Raw genomic sequence first — 16585 nt, forward strand, 5'->3', positions numbered from 1 at the left:
GGGTCCTCTGAACTATGGTGAATTTCATTCTAACAGGGGAAAAATATTATCATCAGATGGAAGCTGTGTGAACATGTCACATGATTGGAATCAGTAGATTGTCTCTTTAAGCTGATTCCTAGAACCACTTAACAGTAACTTATTTTTTGTGTTCAATTGTAAATTATATATTGAAATAGAAACATGCTAAATATGTCTTTCATGACTTAGCCTTGGAAGTCTTTATTCTAATATTGCATTGTAACTAAATAAAGTGGTGTATTAGCTTGGACCCCATTGTCAAGAGACAGGTTCCTTCTGCACTATTAATTGGCCTAACAGGAGATTTTTGCCGACCGATTCAGACATTTCAACAATATCACAAATCTTAATTTATATTAATGGACTTAATCTTTTTTCCATTTTAGATAACAGTTTAAAATAGACTCCTGAAAACATGTAACATGTATTTTAAACAGCAAATGCTGACATTCATGGCCTCTTCATTTAAAAAAAAATCCAGATTCTCAACAGTCTGTAGCAACAATTCAGTAGCAATATAATTCCTGCCAATAACCTTCTACTAGAAAAAAATATTTCAGCCAGCATTAGCACTCAGCATAGCCAACAGAAATATTTGATACTGAGAGCACTGAAACCAGAAATCCACTTCAGATGTCCTTCAAACAACAAGACGATGAGTTCAAGGGGGTATGTAATAAGAATCTCAGAAGATGGGGCCTGACTTTGTTACTTACTTGGTGTGATAATTTACTCTCCATAAAAATCTTACTGTATAAGAAAAAGAAGGGGAAACGGAAGCAGTAATATCATCTTATCTAACTAAGGTGTCTGTCATTCCTGAAATTCTGTTTAAACGATGATAGATGTTCTTATTCAACAAGAGAGCCCTCCCCCACCACCACCACTATGAAAGCAGATCTCTTTAAAAAGAAAAGAGTATATACTCCTATATTTCCTGACTGTGGATGAGAGGGAACAATTAAGAAATCCAGGCCTGAAGTTGCAAAAAGATGTCCTAGGATCACTCTTGGCCACTTGCAATATGTATTTCAATAGAAAAGTACAGTAACCTACATAAGGATAATGTATTGAAAGCAGCTGTGTTCATTATTTTACTACAAACCTCTGTCCTTTAATGTAAAAGTAGATTTTCATCCACATTGATTTGTGTCTTTGCCAGGGGGAAAAGGGGATTCTTATTTTATATTTCTGTAATTCTTTGTAGTCTGACCTTTAAATCACATAAAATAGCCAGTTCACTAAGCATCATTGATCATTACTGATACAGAAGTTAGTGTATTGCTAATGACAAGTGAAGACACTAGATGAAAACAGATTCATGGTATTTATCCTTCCTTTTCAACATAAAATATTGTACAAGTTCCTCTTTAGGGGGGAAAGCTCAGTGGTTTGCACATTAGCTGGCTAAACCCAGCATTGTGAATTCAATCCTTGAGGGGGCCACTTAGGGATCTGGGGCAAAATCAGTACTTGGTCCTGCTAGTGAAGGCAGGGGGCTGGACTTGATGACCTTTCAGGGTCCTTCCAGTTCTATGAGATAGGTAAACTCCTGTCCCAAAGCTGGCAGATCACAATACTGACCTATCCTTTGGGTAATCTGAAGGACAGTTTTCTAAAAACGGTGGTTAACCTCTGAAGTGTCAGGGCACATCATACTATACATCTTAGAAAACAGCACTGGTATGGATCCAGCAAATGCAGTTCTCTGTGTCATACACTAAAACAAGTAAGAATATTTATAGCTGTTAGCACTGCTCAGGAAAAATCCCTTAGTAGGTGTAACTTCAGTTCAAATCCAGCCTAGTTTAATAACTTGTATTGATTATCAATATTTGCTTAATGGTGGCCTATCTGAATGACTTCACTCTCATTTACAGTGGAGGGGCATGGGGAATGCTCACATCATAATATAAATAGCAAGTTTATTGGGCGTTTCAGCAGGGATGCCAGTGATGCTTTGGGTTAAGAGTAGAGTTGCTCCTATACCACCAAAATGGGATCAGATCCACAGCTTTTGTAAATTGTGTAGCTCCATGGAATTCAACAGAGCTGGGAATCTGGTCCATAGTGTTTCTGAACATTTATTCGTATTTCCAGCAGCTGTTCTGTTCAACTCATGTCTTTATTCCTTATTCACCACTCATAAATACTCCTGTGATGGGTTGTGAGCTTGAGGTTACTGGGATTTTTGCTTAACTTTTAAGAAATGGTTGTTTATGATATGAATACATAGTCCTGAACAAATGAGTATTTGATGTTTATTCACTGTTAGGCTATGTTTACATTAGCACTTTTGTCAGTAATACTTTTGTGAGTCAGGGGTCTGAAAAAAACATACCCTCGACCGATGTAAGTTTCTTCAACAAAAGCAACAGTGTAGATAGTGCTATAGTGGGAGATGCTCTCCCACTGACATAGCTACTGCCACTTGTTTGGGGTGGTTTAATTATGCCAACAGGAGAGCTCTCCCACTGCTGCAGTGGTACAGTTGTTCCACTGTAAGGCCTGTAGGGCAGACATAGCCTTAATCCCTCATTCTATTTACTTAATCATGGAACAGAAACAATTACTCTAGCTGACCTGTCTGTAACTGAATAATAACTAGTTAATAATCCAATATGAACAGTTTACAAACACCCAATAAGGTTGAAGCTTGTTCACAAACTATTCAGCATATATTTTAACCTGTTATGCACAGTCTCCATAAGTAGCTGGACCTCACTCCTAAATTTAGAGGGTAACTGGGGGCAGGAGGTTGGGAGAGTGAAAACTTAAATGCCTTCTTTTCTACCCACCAAAACCATGTATGCACTTTTAATATCAAATGAATCAGTTGTATCCAGGAGTGGCGCTAGGGTTTTTGGCCCCCTAGGCGGAGGTCCTTTGCTCTCCTGGTCGTTGGCAGCAATTCTGCCCAGGGGCGGTCCTTCCGTGCTCCGGGGCTTCGGCGGCAATTCTGTGGCGGGTCCCAGAGCAAGTGAAGGACCAGCCGCAGAACTGCTGCCAAAGACCCGGAGCGCAGAAGGATCCCCCGCCGCCGAATTGCCACTGAGAGTGGCAAAATGCCGCCCCTCCCAAATCCTAGTGTCCTAGGCGACCGCCTAGGTCGCCTAAATGGAAGCGCTGGCCCTGGTTGTATCCCCAAGAGTCCTTTTGCTAACCTTTCCCAGCCTTCTCTACCCAGCCTTGTGTGCAGTACAATGTTCGAGTCAGCTATGTTTTGGGGACATAGCAGGGGTGAAAAATTCTTTTGCAGGCCTGTTTGAAAATACTAAAGCCAGCTCTGAGTCAGTGGAAATTCTGCAGAAGCAAGGTAGTTTATGCCCTTTGAATGTGCTATCTCATTGTTTACACAATGTTTTCATCACTGTGTGTGCTGTTCATCGAGCATGGCATAGTCTGACAGACAGGACCTGGAACATTCGCCAGCTAATTTAACGCAGGTCTAGCTGACATCTCAGCAGGGGCGGGGATGTTGTGATTCTGAAATAGACAGTTCGCACATCCCTAATACATTGTATACAACGTTGAAGCTAACTCTTTCTATGTAATGCAGCTCTAGCCTGTTTTATTTCACGCCACTGATACTGTACATTTTAAATTACAGTCATGCACATCTCAAACCTTTTTCTTTCGATGAAATTCTTCTTTCCTCTGCTCACTGACATTTGAAGAGTTCTGTGTTTGGTAGAAGTAGACTGACATTTTGATATACACTTACAAATCTGAAATAGCAATTAGGAAACTAGAAATTGCGGAAATTGTGTTATTTAACTTTAATTATAATCCTCACTATCTCAACAGTTAAACGATTAGATTAAAATGTCCCTTAAGATATAGCACAAAAAAATCTCATTATTATAATCTGTAGTTAGCATTCCTGACATGTCAGTCTTTGGTAGGTGCTGGGGGCTGTTGAATAGATTTAGCTCTAGTTTGACATGGGGACAACTATTCTGTTCCGTAGCAACTTCAGAGCTTGTGCAAACTGTTTTCTTTCCACATAGGAATGAAAACAAAACCTTTTGAATGTTTTTGCAAAAATGGGAGCAGGTATCTCCATTTATAGCCTAGGATCAGGGCCGGTGCTACCATTTACGCAGCCTAGGCAATCGCCTAGGACACCAGGATTATTCGGGGGGGCGGCATTTTGCCGGGGGGGCGGCAGGCGGGTCCAGTTGACCTGACGCAGGCATCCACGGACCAACAGACCCTCCGCGGGAATGACTGCGGCAGCTCCACCGGAGCCGCGGGATCAGCACAGGGGGTGGCGAAATGGCCGTGCGCCTAGGGCGCGAGAAACCCTAGCACCGGTCCTGCCTATGATACAGGCTTGAGATATGGGAGACCTAGATTTGAGTCCTTATTCTGCATGATTTAGAGCAGAGCGTTTCAATACAGATCACTCTAACCAAGACCGTGAACCTAGATCTCCCACATCCCAGACCAGTTCCCTAGCCCACCCAGCTATGGAGTCTCCCATCAAAAGTTTTGTGGAAATTGACATGCTTTGACAAAATAGCATATTTGGATGAAAATGTTCTGACCAGCTCTATTTATCCTGGTACCTCAGATTTTACATATATTGATTTCCAGCGCCATGGAATTGAGGAAAACAGCTGCAGCTCTTTAGCTCTGCCATAGCAGCAGTAGGGCTATAGAACATCTCTAAGCAATTGAAGTCTCCCCTTTAAGACATGTTATTGATAGAACAGTGTAATGGTGTGCTAATGCTATGCTCAATGCCATTGCTCAAGTTCATTCATTCATAAAATTACGAACTAACAGCACTGAGTACAAAAGTAAAAAGCGCTGGGAATCAACAGCAGAAATCTGTAGATACAATCTGAGATGAACACTATTAACAATAAAACAGAGAGTGATGATTAATGAAATAGAAGGGAGGGCTCAGGAAACAACCACAACTTGAGCTGTCCTGGATTTTTCACTCCAATTTTAATTTCTTTTATTTGATATGCAGACCTGGAAAATTGTGAACAAAAATATTAAAGTTCACAGAGAAATTCAGAAATGACTAGTAAGCAGAAGCTGGGCTTCAGACACTACCCTCAACTTTACCAGATCCTACCTTATATAGTCTGAATCCCATACTCTTGTGCACTGTGGTCATAATTTTTAGAAGGGCTCAGCACCCATGTTTGAGGACAGTTTTTCAAGAGGACTCCATATGGCGGGACATCCTCAGGCCAGCTCCTCTTAGACTGTGTCACAGTTCTGGTCAAGCTCCCGTTGCTGGATTCTCACCAGACAGCTGTTCAGACCCACATGCAGGGTCTGTGGGTACATCTACGCTGCACACTCCTTACAATGGCCTGGGGGGTCCCTGCAGCACAAGTATAAATAGCTTTGTAGACATAGAGGCACTGCGTGGGTGAATAAAGACAAACTTGGGTACCCTACATGGCTTTCTATGTGCCCAACCAGTGCTTCCCCCATCTACACTGCCATTTTTAGTAGTGTTTTGCTGCTGGCATCTTTCCCCACCGCAGGGAGCTTCTGAAAGCTTTCTCCATTGCCTCCGCCATGCCAAGGCCTTTCATTGACTTGTATAACACAATGTGGACACAGCTTGCTTGTCACTGTGGCATATAACTATACATACCTTCCACGCTGCTGCCAGTGGTGTGCATTGTAGACATAGCCTTTGTGCAACTGAGCAGGCTCCAGCCACCATCTGTCTTCGGCCTCTTTGTTACTCTTCTGAGGCATAGATTGTGTCTGTTGCCTATTATAGGTAGCCGAGAACCACGCTGACCCCAAGACACTCCAATCTCTCAAGAACACTTTCCCCAGAACTCCGCCTTGTGGATACTTTGGGTTTTAGTTTGTCCCTTATACCCTACTGCTCAGAAGAAAGTAGGGGGAGAACTACAAATCAGGTGTGTTTGAGTCACAATATGGCTTACACATCACCCTTGATCATCACATCTGTGCCTAAAGGGCTAGAGTTCACTTTTAAATGTAGAGAATATCTCCTTTGGATAGAATCTTTCAAAACAAACATACAAAACTTGTCCCTTTTTATAATTATGACCACTGTAGCTACAAAACATAGACCTACTTCTGTTCTCATTTGTGAACTTTATTGTGCACCTACTGTAAAGAGCTGTTTCAAATACAAATAAATATCCTCCCCATATGGATATCCTGAATCTTTCACTTATAAGTGTAGCTATTTATTTCATCAAGATCTCTGAATGAAGAGATGGATACAAAGAGAAGCACGCTGAAATGGAAAAAGTATTTGCCTTTACAATAACATCTCCTAACCACCTTTTTAGCAATACTAGCTGGGAAATGGAAAAAGCAACAGCTTGAGAGGTACATTTTCAATCATCTTGAAATGCCCTTTTACCCTAGTAATTTGCTTCCAGACAGTGCACGCATTTCAAATGAATAGTTTGCTAAAAAAAACAGAAGATGTTAAAAAGTGAAATGGACACATCATGTTCTAAAGACGTATGGGTGGGAGGGGAGGTCATTCAAATTATTTGTAACAGGTCTAGAACTCTGATGATGATGATAATGACAACGAAATAATAGTAGGGAAGCTGACAAGCAACAGTTGACAAACTTTGACTGTGAAAGAGAGCTTTTACAAGTCTCTTTCAGGGACAGCACTGCTCCATAAAGTCAATTATCACTGATATTAGGAATGTTTTCTGTGGACGGTCAGGATATGTAGTTAGTTGTAATAGGTGAACAGAAATAGCATCTACTGAAGCATTATGATCATGAGACCCGCTCTTATTAATAATGTGAATACGTGCACCGGGTGATGTGGTTGTTAGCATTCGGTTTGTACATGTACTCTTAATGTGACGTTTGAAAATGTTCTAAAATTTGAAAAACACGTCTTTCAGGATTGTATGGCAAAGTAGATTATACTTGATGAATATCCCCTGCACAAGTCCATTTGCAGAACTAAGAGAAGAGAGCCATTTATTAAAATATAGCAAATCTAATTCTTTTGGGAAACACATTTTTGCTTTAAGTGGTATTTAGTGGGCATGTTACTGCATCGAGACCCTCTGGCAGAGAGAATCTCAGATGTGTGATTGCACTCATCTACTAAAATAAGCATCCCTGAACTACTTACAAAGAGAAACTAAACTAAAACTATCCTCAGTATATCAGTTATATTATGGACTTTATAGAAAAAAGATTGATGGCTTCATACAGCATAGTGAGGAAAGATCATCTTGTGATTAAGACTGAGGCTCAGGAGATCTGAGTTCAAGTCCATGCACTTCCATACCCTTTCTGTGCAACTTTGGGTGAGTCAATGGGAGTCTTGGAGTGGTCCATATCCGTACCAATAGAATGCCTTCCATCTGAAAGTGTGTTTGGATTAAGTGGTCTCTAAGTAGAAATGGAACCAAAATCCTGGGTTCAAAACAGGGAAGGACTTTTAAACAGGCCTTAAATGTTTTCCTTTTAAGAAAGGGAGAGAAGAGGAAGGTCTTTAATTTAAATCCAGTGGGCTGTTTGTCCCTTGTAGCATACAAAATAAGGAAGCAACAAACTATTAATATAATATAAAGCCTGAACAAGCTTACCCAAGTGAGGAAGGTGCAATGAAAGAGAATATTAAAATCTATCAGCATGGAAAAAGTTAGAGAATTCTAAAACCTGGCAGTTAAAGCATCAGGGGTTATAGTTTTCTGAAAAAAGAACTCAAGAAACAAGGATCTGTCAGTGTGTCCTCGCACGGGTTTACCAACTTCCAAAAACTGAGGGGAAATATTTAAAACAAAAAAGGAGGGAAACATTCAAAACAGCTTTGGTCTGCATGGTGTTCAGGTTTGTGAGTAAGAACTGTGAAACTGCCAGACTGGATCAGACACATGGTCAATCTAGTCCAATAGCCTGTCTGACAGTGGTCAGTACCCAATGCTTTAGAGCAGTGGTTCTCAACTAGGGGTACATGTGCCCCGGGGGTAACACAATGGCCATCCAGGGGATACATCAACTCATCTTGACATTTGCTTAGTTTTACAACCAGCTACATAAGAAGCACTAGCAGAGTCAGTACAAACTGAAATTTCATACCGACAATGACTTGTTTATACCGCTCTCTATACTATACACTGAAATACAAGTACAATGTTTATATTCCAATTTATTTTATAATTATATGGTAAAAATTAGAAAGTAAGCAATTTTCCAGTAATCATATGCTGTAACACTTTTATATTTTGATGTTTGATTTTGTAAGCAAGTAGTTTTTAAGTGAGGTGAAACTTGGGGGTACACAAGACAAATCAGACTCCTGAAAGGGGCACAGGAGTCTGGAAAAATTGAGAGTCACTGCTTTAGAGGAAGGTGTAAGATCTCTGCAGTAAAAGATGTCCTGCCACATTAGGTCTCATCCTGGTCTGTAATAATTAGAGATTGGCTTAAACCTTGAAGCACAAGGTTTAGTATCCATTTCAAAAATGTTGTCATTAATGACAACCCTGGATATTCTTCATTTTCGTCTAAATCCATATCATGATTCTGTAAGTTATACATGAAACTATGGACTCAGTTAAGGCTCATAATTTGGAGTTTTACCTGCATAGATGAGAGAGGAAGCAGGTATACACTCAAGAAGCAGGGACCGGAGATATGCGTATAAGAGTCAGGAGTAGATTTCATACCTGAGCATTGTGGGCAGAGACCTTGCCAGTAAACTCTAGGAAAAGTTTATTAGGTGCTCCCCTAGTGCCAACCTCCTGGCACTTGCTGGTGTGCAAGGAGCCAGGGTCACGGTCATGTACCCTAACCCACCAACACTGGCTCTCTTAGGGTGTTCAGCATGCAGGGAAAAGTGGCTTCCATATTGTGTCTCTTTCCTGGGCAGGGGCCTCTGGGGTTCCTGTGTCCCAGGGCTTGCTCTATACTCTGTTGTCTTCACTCCTACATGCATTCTCACTGGGGAACTATAATGTCAGAGGGATATCCTGCTCCCCTTAATGTTGATGACAAAACTCCCATTGATTTGACTGTTGCAGGAGATGGCTCATATTTCACATGCTCACAAAGGCTAGTAATGGACATTCTGTTCTAGCAATACACCTGTAAACCTGGGGTGTGTACTCAAAGCCAGGTGTCTTATAAGGGTAAAAGCAAAAAATACTCTATCTCACGGGATGAGCTCAGTTCTGCAATAGCTTCATCCTTGCCATGTTAAAGTTCTTGCTTTTAGAAGTATACTGGGCAGCATAATCTTGCAAATGTTACAAACTGTTGTGTGGGGTCAGATCATTGTACCACTGCAGAAACTATTCTCAAATTTTATTGTTCAGGATACACACTGCCTTGGATTAGCTCCAAGAATGCTTTGTTACAGAAAAATAAATATCTTTGAAGTTGTAAACGTGCAGAGACAAGATCGGTCATGACCTGAGTTGAAGACAGATGATTTACAAAAAAAAATCACTGGAGACAATGGATGTAAAAGCTTTCAGCATACTCGCTAACTAATGAGTACAGTATAATCCTTGACTTCTACCTAATATTTATACCTGTTTGAAAACAAGCTTCCATTTCTTGTGATATTGTATGACAACGATTGAATTAACTGAATTCTTTTGCTGCCGAGGTAGTTTTAACCTCTTTGGGTTAAAAGAAGTGTTTTGCTACTTAGCTCACTTGTACATCTATAACTGTTCTCTCCAAAGCACTCTAGGTACTCTGTAGTCTGCATTTTTCTGCAGACAATGGCACTTTACCAACAAGATCTAAAATTTCGACCTAAAATGCATTCAGATGGGTGACTTTCCATGTATACAACTCTCAGAGAATTTATAGAAAAGTATAGTTGGACCATCCTGCAGAAATCAGTTGTATTATAGATCTGCTGTGGGATGATTCAAAACATCTGTAGAAATAGGCTCACAATTTAGCCCATTTGGAACTACCTTCTTCAACAGCCTCCCTAGCTTCAGCGGCACTGCTTATGAAAAAAAGGTATTAACCAGCATGAGTAAGCGGGCCCTATAATGTATTCCAGTTATTTAATCCACATTGTCAACCATTCAGTCTATCTATTAGGGCTGACCAGAATTTTTTTTTCTGCAAAGTAAATAAATAAGTAAAAAGTGACATTTCACAGAAAATGAATAAATTGTTTTGCTGAAAAACAAAGCTTTCCATTTTTGGAGAATTTTTTTTCCGGTGAAAATGCAAAAAAGTTAACAGAAAGCAGACATTGTGTAAAACAGTTCAGTCAGAAAAAAATAATAATGTCCTACTGGAAAAATGAATTGTTGGAGAACTTTAAACAAGCATTCTATCTATATGCTATAACACATGGAACTAAATTCACCTGTAGTGTAAGTATCAGAAAAGCTTCTCTGTTTAAACAACAACAAAAATCATATTGTAGCCTTCTGTCCAAACTTACATTGTTTATTAAATGCATTGTTGCCCATTACACCCATGAGTGCTAAATTGTGTAGACCTAGCTGTTGGAAGTCAGATGCTATCTTAATCTCAAACTACCATTTATCATCACAGTTATCCCATCTCAGGAGAGAATGGGAGGCAGCAGAATTTGTTGCCCTATGCAGCAGTACTGTCTGGCCAGTAAAATGCCATTAATTGTCTAGACTAGAAGGGAAATGGAATGGGTTTAGAGAGAAAATCAGAAGGAAATTGCATTGTTATGCTAAGAGCATTTTTGGTGAAGCATAGCTATGAGCCCCTACCACAGCTGCATACCCAGAGAATGCTATTCTGAATGTTTAAGATTTCCAGCAAAAGAGGCTATTCATTTACTTACTTTCTTTAATCTATCTCAGTGTTACCTATTATTTCATTTGGGGGCCAGATCAATAAATAATTATCAAGAGAAAATCAAGCCAAAATGATTTATGGCTAACTTGCTATTGTTAGATGCAACGAGGTAATTTAAACCATATAAAATTTAAAAGGTCCACTCTGAATTTTTCAGTTAGCTGGAAGAAAAATACATCATCTGATCTGAAGCTGATATGTAAAAAGTCTTTGCATCTTTGTCAACTAAGCCATAGAAATAGCTTTGTTCTTCTGTGTGTGTCCCATTTCATGTAGTTTTGCCCATCACCTGAAATCTAATCTGAAACCTAGATGCATCCATGGCTTTACTCTTCAAATGCACTGATGTTGTGCTTCATACCTCTCAGCCAGATCAAAGCAGCATAGAAGACCATAAGAAGAATTCCCCAACATAAGGGATCCTTCAGTAGTGTAGATTCACTGGCTTGGGGACTTGGCAGGAAACGAATACTGTGAGGGATTCCCTATGTTCTAGAAATCCCCATCTTCCTGGGGTTACTGCAGAGGGCATAATTTATAGTAAGATTCTTGCTGCTATAATTCTAATTTATTCTTGGGGACAGCAGCCCCCAGTTTGGGTTCAAGTCACCTTTGCACCCCATAAGAACAGCCATACTGGGTCAGACCAAAGGCCCATCTAGCCCAGTATCCTGTCTTCCAACAGTGGCCAATGCCAGGTGCCCCAGAGGGAATGAACAGACCAGGCAATCATCAAATGATCCATCATCTAATCCTCTGAATTACACTGTGTGCTCCTTGGCTGCAGCCATGGATATGGATCAATATTTTAAGCTTTGTGTGTTAATAATGATAGAAAATGTATTTTCCTCAGAGCACAATATTGTGAGAGAACCTATAGAACCAGTCAACATCAATTACCAAATGTGGATTATATAAAGTTGACTTCTACAACTTCACCAGCATCTTATGGCATCTGGTATTTCATGGGCCCTTCCACTGCAGGAACTCTGCCCTATTCTTTTCTGGATTTGATACAACAGATCTTGAGACTGGTTGCTTTGTTGCATAGGTCCAAATCTGGAGTATCGGACAGATTTGCACTGGTATAACTGAAAGCAGAATTTGCCCCTCTATGGCAAGTCTTGTGTTAATAAAAATTCCAGGCATATACCAAACCATACGTAACTTAAATCTTTTAGCTTAGCTATTGTTAAGCCTTTTATACTATTATAAACCAACATATTTATAGGCTATATGTAACTCTAGTTGAAAGAATGAGATGTGAAAGCCATTTCTTCCCACTTTCAAATATAACAAGAATGCCACAGGTTCCATTCTACTGAAATAAATGGAATGATACGATCCATATAACATAATTTTAGAAGTGTAATACTCCCTGGTCTGTCAACTAGCATGAGAAGCAGGAAAGAAGTTACAATGCACTCTCCCTAATTCCACTTGAAAAGATGCCACTTTAACTGAACGAGACAACAGTAAAAATGAAGAAGATAAGATAATTTTATCAGTTAAATGGGGGTAGTTCATGTGTACCTGAACAAAGTAACATAATTTAATCGCTGAGCAGTTTAATTTTCTAGTGAATTTTATCATGTGAAGTCAGTTCTAATAGCTGTTAAAAGTAGGGTACTGTTTGCTAAGAAGAGAACATTGTCTTGGTTGCTTATTAGGACACAAATTACAATAATGTAGAGGAGATTTTGGCAAAATTTGATAGGATTTTTCCCCAAAAATATACCCAATTCCTAACAGTAAATCTGTGGGAATTATCCAAGAGGTGGGAATCGCTCTATTCTTTCTGCGCCTACTCTGACATTTCAGTACAAGATGGTATAAAGGCACAAGAGAAGTCAGTCAAAAATATTAAGGGACCAAATCCTCATCTCCAAGTAGACGAGCTGAGGAGTTGTGTAGAGACTCAGTCTCATATATCTATAAAGTAGTGATGAAACCAGTCTACTACATACAGGCTGAGCTGTGCTCCTTTTCTGCTCTGCCCCCTCTACCCTTTCCATGTGGATTTGGCTAGGGCATTCCCATAGTGGTGCCCACCAGTCCCAGTGGATGCAGGAAGTGAAGTGGTTAACAATGCTATTTACATTGTGATGATTAGTTTCCAGAAATAGTGCCCACTGAAACAAATGGAAGACAGTCACACTTCTCCGTACACATTTTTGTGGATGATGGGGTATGGGTTGGGTACTTGTGCACCAGGGAGCACCACAACACTGGCCTGGATTTGAGCTAGAAACAAGCTAGGGAAGGGGAGCTGGATGTATTTTTAGGTGGATCTACACCCATCTGGGAGCACATCAGGAGACTTGCAGTGTCTCTGCCACTGCTCATCCCCCATATTCCAAATTCCACTGGATCTCCCCACCACCACCGAACCCCATTATTTGGGCAGTCTGAAAAGAATGTGGGATTTGGCCCTTAGTATTATAGTTTCAGTCAGTCTGATTTTAACTCAAGACAACTCCCGACATCTAACTTTCCAACGGTTATCTTCCCAATCAGAAGGACTAAATCTCTTGTTAATGAACATTAAGACTGGGAGGAACCCACACAAAGAAGCCCTTATGTATTCTGAATAGGCAGATCTTTCATGCCTCTGGATATCTATTTCCCTGCTCATTAGACTGCTGGTTTTCTGTTACTATTGGGAGTTTTACCTTGCCATTTCAAGTGGCATATGTACAGGAGCAATGTAGAATATGCCCCTAAATCACCAAGATATTCACAGTTATCTCATTAGCTGAATGTAACTTGTGATTTATATTAACTTTCAACATGAACACTGGCATTCTTATTTCTGGAATTAACTTTTGCATGGATGTCATCTCTCTTCTATACATTTTAAATTTCAACACGGGGAAAAAAATAAATGCCAGGAGATTTCATAGGGTTCCCTGGGTTAACAATTAAAGAAAAACTGAAGTGTGTTTATAAAAGATATTCAGATGACTACATCTAATTACGAAGAAGAGAAAATCACTAATTATTTTAAGATGGATGAAATATAATAAAAGTAATTATCAATCAGACATGACGTTGACATCTTGAGTCTCTGGAGGCAGCTTAGAAGTGAAAAAAGTTCTCCTTGATAGTAGCCGTTGGAAACTGGAGGGTTTGAAATGTAAGTTACATTGTGAAATCTGTGTGTGTCATGACTATTTGTAATGGTGGCTATATCAGCTGTTAAATCATCTATCGCTTAAACTATTCAAAATGGATCAAAATGTATTATTTATATATCTGAAAAAGTCTGCTGGTGCCTTGACAGACAAGTAAGAAGTCAAGGACTGTGCAGAGGAGAGCTGATCTAAATTCTCTGGCCAGATTTTGACCTCCCCAGTTCTACCCTTTTGTGCTCCAGACTTTCACAAAGGGGTTGATGAGCTGCCTTAATAGAGCAGCCAGGGCATGGGGTTAATCTCTTGTTGCCATAAAGCTTGTTCCACCCCTTCTATTTCTTCCAAAACCTCCAGATATGGGGCGAGGAGATGACATTAAGACACAAAGCCAGAATAATCTTTGACTGGTGGAGTGGTTCCTGAGGCTCAGATCCAGCATTGGAGGGGAATAGAAGGGTCTAAGGCTGTGTCTACACTGACATATCGCTGATTACTGGATCATATCCATGATCGCTTGTGCTCCCCATACCTACATTTGTAAGATCCTACATATGCTGTGCTGTACACACATATACCTGCATCCATGCTGCCTCTCTAAGCACATGAGGTTAGTGCTACCATTTCAGGGCTGGTATCCCACAGTTGCGCACATCACAGAGATATGTTTTAGCGGAGACATTTTTGTTGTGTGTTATTGGCACTGTTCCGTGCTTTCAAACAGTTGCTGATGGGCATTCCTGATCATGTGCCCCCTTACTTTTATTTCTTGAAAAACTGGGCTGAAAACATGGATCCATTGGATTCAAAATTCTTCCTGCTGCTCCTCATTGCGTGACACATTTATGTGGAGGAGTGGGTGCTTGACAAGGTGCTAGGTGGAATTTGGGCAGTTTTTCCTGACTCATTGAAAACAGATAACCTTGAGGGGCAGAAATAATTCATTCATGTCAGCCTGGATAGATATGGTGAATGCTTATATTGCACAGTCTGCCTTTGGGTGGACTGTTGCTATCTGGTTCCTGCGAACCAGCATATGTGGTGGGAACATGTTGTCTTGGAAACCTAGGATGATCATTAATGGCTTCAGAACTTCTGAATGAGGAAACAGACCTTCCAGGAACTGTGTGAGGAGCTTTCACCAAATCTCTAGCATCAGACTACCCAATTCAGAGAAATTACACTGGTTCAGAAGTGGGTTGTTATTGTCCTGTAGAAGCTGGCTACTCATGACATCCATCTAGCTAATCTGTTTTAAACCACTTTGGGGTTAGAAAGTCCACTGTTGGGGTCATGGTTATGCAGATTTATGAGGTGATTAACACTGTGGTTATCCTATAACTGGTTGGCATAAAAATGTTCCAGTAATAAGAGCTGATTTCCAGAGGCCGAGAATTCCAAATGGTTCAGGGTCCATCAACGGCACTCGTATCCCAGTTCTTTGCCTGCCACAAGGAACAAGTGTGTATGTGATCGCAGTGCACAGTCAACCTGTGGAACTTCTTACCTGAGGAGGTTGTGAAGGCTAGGACTATAACAGCGTTTAAAAGAGAACTGGATAAATTCATGGTGGTTAAGTCCATAAATGGCTATTAGCCAGGATGGGTAAGGAATGGTGTCTCTAGCCTCTGTTTGTCAGAGGATGGAGATGGATGGCAGGAGAGAGATCACTTGATCATTGCCTGTTAGGTTCACTCCCTCTGGGGCACCTGGCATTGGCCACTGTCGGTAGACAGGATACTGGGCTAGATGGACCTTTGGTCTGACCCAGTATGGCCGTTCTTATGTTCTTATGAACCAAAAAGGTTATTATTCCATCATTCTATAAGACTTGGTGGACCACAGAGGCAGATTCATGAATGCTAATGTAGGGAACACTGAAAAGTTCATGATGCTAGGATGCTGAGGAGATCAGGATTGTACTTAATTGGGGGGAGAAAGCGAGAGAAATTATATTCTCCTGTACAATGTGCCAACAATTATTTTGAAGGACCTGGTCCTGCCTGGGCTCATGAAATCATACTCAACCATCCATGGCCCTGGAAAAGGGAATTCAATTTCAAGCTAGGTAGGTCCAGAATGGTCACGGAATATACATTTGGTAGGCTGAAGGCTCATTGGCCCTGCCTACAAACCCATCTGGATGCCAGCGTGGCAAACTCTATTCATATTATTGTCATCTGCTGTGCCCTGCACAACATTTGTGAAGGTAAAGGAGAGTACCCAAGTGGGTTCAAGATAAATCTGGTTTGTAAACTCTGTACAGGCAGCCAGATCCTACACACGTTCACACTGATCCTGTTTCCCAACAAGAAACGGAAATTAGGGATGCCATATGTGCATGCAACAGAGGGCAAAGGACAACATATTCATTGTGCTTGTACCAAGGGACATCTTCACATTTCTGAGCAGCTGCTGTAAATGCACATGAAGGAAATTACCTGCATACTTATAGGATAGATAGTTTTAAAAGTATTTTGTTCCCATTGATATGTTGCAGCTGAAGTTCATTATCCTTTCCTGTGTGTCACACTGTTCATATTATAGCCAATTACAGGGCACATACATTGTGTTAACAGGTTGGGGATGGGTTTCTGCTTGCAAGGGTTGCAGACATATTATGCATG

The sequence above is a fragment of the Chelonoidis abingdonii genome, chromosome 10 (genome assembly GCF_003597395.2).
Source record: "Chelonoidis abingdonii isolate Lonesome George chromosome 10, CheloAbing_2.0, whole genome shotgun sequence".
Lineage (NCBI taxonomy): Eukaryota > Metazoa > Chordata > Testudines > Testudinidae > Chelonoidis > Chelonoidis abingdonii.